The sequence below is a fragment of the Martes martes genome, assembly GCF_963455335.1.
Source record: "Martes martes genome assembly, chromosome: 1".
NCBI lineage: Eukaryota > Metazoa > Chordata > Mammalia > Carnivora > Mustelidae > Martes > Martes martes.
This window is the reverse complement of record NC_137888.1, coordinates 140439373-140446543: the sequence shown is the minus strand read 5'-3', so window position 1 is coordinate 140446543 and position 7171 is coordinate 140439373. Positions and strand designations below refer to the sequence as shown.

General features: G+C 40.4%; 1 pseudogene across 1 annotated transcript; it reads left to right on the top strand.

Annotated features, from left to right (window-relative positions):
- The first annotated feature begins 5596 nt into the window (after positions 1-5596).
- LOC308357117 (ferritin heavy chain-like) lies at positions 5597-6168 on the top strand (annotated as a pseudogene). The gene has a single exon. The product of its transcript is annotated as a ferritin heavy chain-like (transcript).
- The last annotated feature ends 1003 nt before the right edge of the window (positions 6169-7171 follow it).

The following is a 7171-nucleotide window of genomic DNA, read 5'->3' as shown; positions in this document are numbered from 1 at the left end:
TCCAGAGCCAGTATGAAACCCTCTAGGATGCTGCATCTCTCAGATTTCCCTTATAAACTGTTACTTTGGGATAAAAATGAACTTTAAGACACCTGTCAAAGCTTTATCTGTTTGTTAAAGTGACCCTGACAGGCTGTTGCTAATCCCCTGAGGCAGAGCAGTGGGTCCTGATGCTGAATCTCAACAGACAGCTATCTGAAGAGCATCCATTGTGCCCAACAAGGGATCCGAGTGAATGAAATAAAGATAAGCTGAAGACATCAGGGTCTCATCCTCAGCGCCTGAGCACTACTCCAGATTCTATTCTGGAAAAGCTGTGGATCTCTGGAAAGTCATTTGATGTCTCCAGACTTTAGTCTATCTATAAATTAAGGGGAGAGTCTTTCCTAAGGGCGGGAGGGAATCTTTGACCATTTTCATATCACCTGAATGCTCTGGGAGAACCACTGACTCTCAACCCAGCTCCTTTATATGTGTAGAACAAGTATGATACTCAAGTTAGACAAGTCATTAGATCTTAAACGTTGGCTTCCAAAACGCGTGTCCTCTAACATGTGAACCTTCTATCAACCTAAAGTTTCTACATTCACATTCCATGTATTGCTTACTGTGGGTTTTTTCCTTCCTTTAGCTTCACTTCCCGTAAGTCAGAATATTGTAAAACACATTCACTGGCAATTCTGGAAATGAAAAGCCTTTGCTTTCACATATAGCAATTACCTTAACCCATACTTTGGGATCTAACCTGCTCACATTATGGCTCCAATTCTCATCATGTCACAAGAGTTTGCTTTTTCTTGTTTAAGCCTTCAATAGAAGGAACCCAATCCTGGGATAACCCCGTCTTTCCCATATCACTCTTTTCTTCTCCACCTTTCCAGAAACACATACTGCAGAATAGGGGAAATCCTCATTGATGTCTCCTCTACTTTGAGTCATGCCGACTAGCTCTCCGGCTGCTTATATTTCCAGACTTTGTTGTTGTTTTTAATTTTCTTTTTTAGACTTGGTGAACCTCAGACAAAAAGGGATGGCAGAGAGGCCATCAGAGTTACCCTGGCATTTGAACTCAGCAAGGAAAAAACAGTGTTGGTGCAGCCACTGGGAATAAATTTGCCCTTCTGATTTTTTTCCCCAAGTTCAAAAAGTGAACCCAGGATATGTAAAATGACATCTCTGCTGGGCACTTGTAAGGATTCTCTCTCCTCCCGTCCCTCAGCGCATGGGTTCCAGTTCCATTTAGTTGTCAAGTCCTGGCAAGATTAATAACCATTTAGAAGCATAATCATCTTGCCCAACGAACTAAAGATATCTCCCTCAGTGGGAATTCTGACTCCTGTAACTAAATCAGGGTCTTAGGAATCATGGAGCTGGAAAGAAACTTCTGAGCTGTTCTAGGTCATTTTCATGTGTAGATAAAACCAAGCTCAAAATAAAGAGAACAATGTGAACTTCACTTAAAACAAAGATTCCTTAGTTGTTTCTAGTCATACAATGCTTCAATCAGTGGACAAACAGGACAATTAACTCTCTTACACTTTTCAGAAGGAAAGAGTAAAAGAAGTGGTCTATCAGATTTTTAACATAATTTATACTGTAAGTTAAATGTGGAATTTCATTCATTAAGAGTCTTTAAAAAAACATGAACTTAATATGTTAAAAAGAAATTGCTAAAATAAAGTGTGGGCATTTCTAAAATAAGTATACTGTTGGCATGGACAAGCAATGGCACACAGAGCAACTATTTCAAACTGCCAGAAATATACTAAAATAACTCTGCACATAAACAAAGAAAATTCTAAAATTATTTTATATATTGTGTTACTCAGGAATCTTATTTGCAAGTATTACATTCTGGCTGATTTAATCAGAAAATGAATGAATTGAAATTATATCAGCTGCTTGCAGGGTTGAGTCGCTACGAAGGTTGGAAATTGGTCAGGAACAGGGATACTAGACCACACCCCAACCAGGGCCAGAGTCCTACAGCATGACTTATCCAGCAGGGACTCTGCTTCTGATGTCCCTGAAAACCAGGCACAGTAGTTTACAAAAATTTCCACCACTGGCCCCAGATCCCAGATGTTATTCCCGTACCTGGTATCCCTGATTTTCCCAAAAATGTACATTTCCTGCATTGTTATTGCCACCAGAATAAGTGTGAATCATTTATCCACTATCCCTACTTCTTTGCAATTTTATCTTCTAGTTTATATACTTAGGTGGATGTACTGATTGGTCAACTACGGAACAAGTGCCTATAAGAGAGATGACAAAAGTGTCTATCCTTTTGTATTTCCAGGATGTGAATGGGGCTCTGCCAAGACTCAGAGGGCTGGATGATAGGAGAGGCCAAATTACGTTCCTAAACAAAATTTCAGTAGCTTAAACACAAAATATTTCTTTTTCTCTTGTCTTCTCTTCTCCTCCCTTTCCTTCCCTTTTCTTTCCTTTTTTTTCCTTTCCTTTTCCCCAATCAAACTACATATCTATAACTAGTTGCCTGAGACCTCTTCTCATTCTCACTCAAGGATCTAGGCTGACAGGACAGCTCTATGTGCAAAGCTAAAGGACATGATAGCAAAGAGAGAGTGTGGTGAAACATATACCAGTGCTTAGAGCTTCTAACTGGAAGTGACAGTGTCATCCCTGCTTAAACTTTAGTGGCCTAAGCAAGCAACATGGCCACAGCCAAAGTCAAGAGGAAGTAGGGTAGAGGGAAAGACAATTCTACCACATGCTCAGAAAAAGAATCAGAAATACCTGATGGACAACACTAATGCTGAGTTGCCAAATAAATAAAGGGGATTCAGACAGTAAAGGGCAGTCAGAAACTGACAAACATCTATTATATATTAATGACAGTTAACGTTTATTGAGCCATTACTGTGTTGGAGGCACTGCTGCTACCGAGTTGCCTTATATACCTTATCTCATTGAATTGACTCTCGGATGGAGTTTTTAGCATTATTCTCATTTATTGATGAAGAAACTGAGTTTAAAGAGATTATGTGACTGGCTTAAGGTCACACAACAGGGAATAAGGAGCTTAGAGTTCAACCTATAATTATCAACAGCTATGAACAAAAGAAAAAAAAAATCGAGAGTTTTTCCTGAATGGACAATAGCCACCCAGAGTGCAAAGAGATGGCTGAGGGTTCATACAGGAAATAAAGTGTTATCTTCCTCAGCCTCCCACCTCTGTTCCCCTTATTCTTTCATTCCCCGCTCTTCTCTTTTTGCTTCTTGCCCTCTCCTAGCCTGTGAGCCTTTCCCAAGTCTCCTGCATGGAGGTTTTGATCATAAATTATGGAGGGAGAGGAGCCTGCACCACAAGCCAGAAACTGGGCTCTAATATCAGGCTTTGGACAAGAAACAATTCTCAGCCACTCTGAGCTTCAGTCTTCTCAACTGTAAAATGGTCATAATAATCTTAAATTATAGGATTCTGGGAGAAATAAATTACAAAGAAGTACCTTCAAAAAAGCACATATTACATACAGAAAATATATTAGAAGGAAGATGATCTGATAGAGAATGTCGGCAGCAATAAGCAATAAGATACATCTGAAGAAATGATAAAAAAAAAAAAAGCATCAAAATCCAAAAGGATGAACAGCCAAAGAAATTCTATGGCCAATAGAAAGATATTTGGGTGAATTACCCTTTTCAAACCTTTTTTGGAATAATATCAGACTAGTGCCCCTTGCAAGGCTTGTCTTACTCTCCCAATATACCCTGGTATATGAGAGCCTCTCTAGCATAGTCCTTCCTAAATATAGACCCCCCACAACCCTGCTATTTGAGAATAGAGTGTTTCTGGGGTGCCTGGGCAGCTCAGTGGGTTGAGATCCAACTCCTGATTTCAGCTCAGGTCATGATCTCAGGTCATGAGGTAGAGTTCCGTGTGGGGTCCTTAGGTCTTGGGGGATTCTGCTTGACATTCTCTCTCCCTCTCTCTTTCTCTCTGCTCCTTCCCCTTCTTCCTGCACATGCATGCATGCTCTCTCAATCTCTCCCTCTCAAAAGAGGAAAGCAAGAAAGAGTGTTCCTATGAAACATTTCATAAGTAGAAATGGCTTAAAGCAAGGCGTATACCTCTTGGAAAAAGGTACTAACATAGGTTTTTCATAAAAATGAAGTGACAGCACTGTGAACTTTCAGGGGCAGGGGGTACCTGTAAATCAAATTCTTTATGCTTTTTCTTTTCTGACTCTCTGATGCATTCCAGGAAACAGTGACACCAAAAATGAGGTTATACCTTATTCATTTCACTGATAATGAGCAATCATCAAGTGTGCCTTCTAGACAATATATTCTTAAAATGACTCTGTTCATTTGGGGTATGTCATTGTGAAGTTAGGATTTCTACATTCTTTTACTTTGATCAGGTTAAGTGGATAGGAGAGGTCAATGTGGAATAAAAGTAAAAACACAGCTGAACCGAGGGAAAAGTAATGCTAATAATTGGAGAAAATGTCAGGGCCAACTAAAAGTTTCCATTAAAACATCTCCCATTACAATTTGTCTTGTGAGTGCTGTGGCTGACAGTGCCCTGGTCACTCCTTTGAGCATTTTCCATTAATTAAGATATTTTTCCATTGTGCAGATTAGAGGAGAACTGATCATAAGTATTCACATCCACAGCAGGTCTAAACTAACAATACAATGTTGTTTTCAAAGCAGCTTTGTGCAAGGCAAACTCAGTGGTAGCAGATGGACATCTTCTGTTGCAAAGAGAGCTGTGTACTTATTATAAAATAGTGATTCTGTTGCTTAAGAAATAGTGCACTTTATCCTTGCTTTACCAAAAAAAAAAAAAAAAAAAAAAAAAAGGCAAAAGCATTCGGCCACTGTCACTTATCTGAAAATTGTCTTTGTTGGAATAAATAATAGAAAAATAAGAAAAGGGAAGACCCAGATGGTGAATAGTCTGCAACTTTCTGTTATTGTATAAATTACCTACTTTTGTTTCTTAGGCTGCATTTTTTTTTTTTTAAGGTAGCATCATTTTCCTGGGACACTGAATACCTTTCAGCACTCAGCCACATCTCTACCAGATTGTATTCCTATCTCTATCAGATCTTATTCCTATTCCGATGTGTTTTTGAAACACATTGAAGAAGGTTAAATTGCTTTATCTTGCAAATCAGATGTAAGCGATTATCTAGTCTCAATATTTGGTTGTAGTTTATTTCCCTGCCCCTTTGGCCTGGATCACTGTCAGATGCCTCTAACTTATTTCTTTGTGGGTTTAGCTAGAACTTCTGGTCTTCCAAGAACACAATTTTAATTTTGTTTTGTAGGACTTTGGGACTCATTTTAGCCTCAATTGTTTATAAATACTCTTGTCAACGTGTCAACTGGAGGCATTATTCACTTCTTCATTGATGAATTCTCATATCAAGAGGCTGATGAAGAGTCTCCGCTGAGAGTCGCCTTGGGTTCCTGCTTCAGCAGTGCTTGGGCAGAACCCGGCGCTCGTCCCCTCACCCCGGCCATCTCCTCACAGTGCCCTCAGACTGCTCCAAGGCCCCCCGTCGCCGCTCCAGCGCCGCGCAGTTGCCGCCCCCCGCACCTCTCCTCAGCCGCCGCCATGAGGACCGCGTCTCCCTCACAAGTGTGCCAGAACTACCACCAGGACTCAGAGGCCGCCATCAACTGCCAGATCAACCTGGAGCTCTACACCTCCTACGTCTACTTGTCTATGTCTTACTACTTTGACGACGGTGATGTGGCTTTGAAGAACTTGGCAAATATTTTCTTCACCAATCTCATGAGGAAAGGGAACATGCTGAGAAACTGATAAAGCTGCAGAACCAACGAGGTGGCCAAATCTTCCTTCAGGATGTCAAGAAACCAGACGGTGATGATTAGGAGAATGGGCTGAATGCAATGGAGTGTGCATTACACTTGGAAAAGAGTGTGAATCAGTCACTACTGGAACTGCACAAACTGGCCACTGATAAAAATGACCCCCATTTGTGTGACTTTATTGAGACTCATTACCTGAATGAGCAGGTGAAATCCATCAAAGAATTGGGTGACCATATAACCAACCTGGGCAAGATGGGGGCCCCCAAATCTGGCATGGCAGAGTATCTCTTTGACAAGCACACCTTGGGAAACAGTGATAGTGAAAGCTAAGCCTTAGGCTGTCTTCCCAGAGCCACCTGGTCCCTGAGGCTGTGCATGCATGTTGGGGTTACCTTTACCTTTTCTGTAAGTTGTACCAAAACATCTACTTAACTTCTTTCATTTGTACCATTCCTTCAAATAAAATAATTTAGTACCCCCACCCCCCAAAAAAGAAGCAGCTGATGAAGAAAAGGCATTATTTTTAGAATGAGTTCCTCCAGATTTCACCTAAATATCTACAAAGGGGATAGCATGAAATTTGGTATCTCTGCTCCCAAGCATATGCAAGCATATGCAAGCAGAATTTCCCAAGTAAATATAGACAGCCTGAAAATTACCAAGGCAGTAAGGTTACTCCAAGAACGTCTCTTGTCTATCCATAGGGGTCGCTGTGGTTGTGCCCCTTGGAATGGGTACATGTATTCTGCAACCTGCCTTCCTTGGCATTGTCAGTGTGTGTTTGTGTTTCTGTGGGGAAAAAAACGATCAGAAGAAATTTCTCTCTTGTACGTTTGTCTGTTGTCATTTCCTCTTGATGTTACTTTCCCTCTCTTCTTCCTCTATAACTTCTATCAGTAACTAACCAGACTTTCAAATGGGAACATCATATTTCTTACCTTTGTATTTATGTTTCTAGCTCTTAGTCTGGAAAGTAAAGAATGGTTTATATCTCTCTTAAAGAAGAAGAAGGAGGAGGAGGAGGACAGAAAGAAAAATGTAGTTACTTTCATGTATATGATTTAGAAAAGTATTTCTTTCCCAGAAGCCCTTAATAAAAAGAAAAAGAGGGGGGGGGGAAAGAAAAGAAAAGAAAAGAAAAGAAAAGAAAAGAAAAGAAAAGAAAAGAAAAGAAAAGAAAAGAAAAGAAAGAAAAGAAAAGAAACTCCTCTCCCTCCTAAAAGGCTCCCTCTCCAGGAGGGAATGCAATCGGCCACATTTAGTTACTTGAGGGAGAGGAAGATCAGGCAGTCACCATGTACCTCTTGCTGGGAGAATCTGGGAAATGAGGGTCATTTACACATATTTGGTTAAT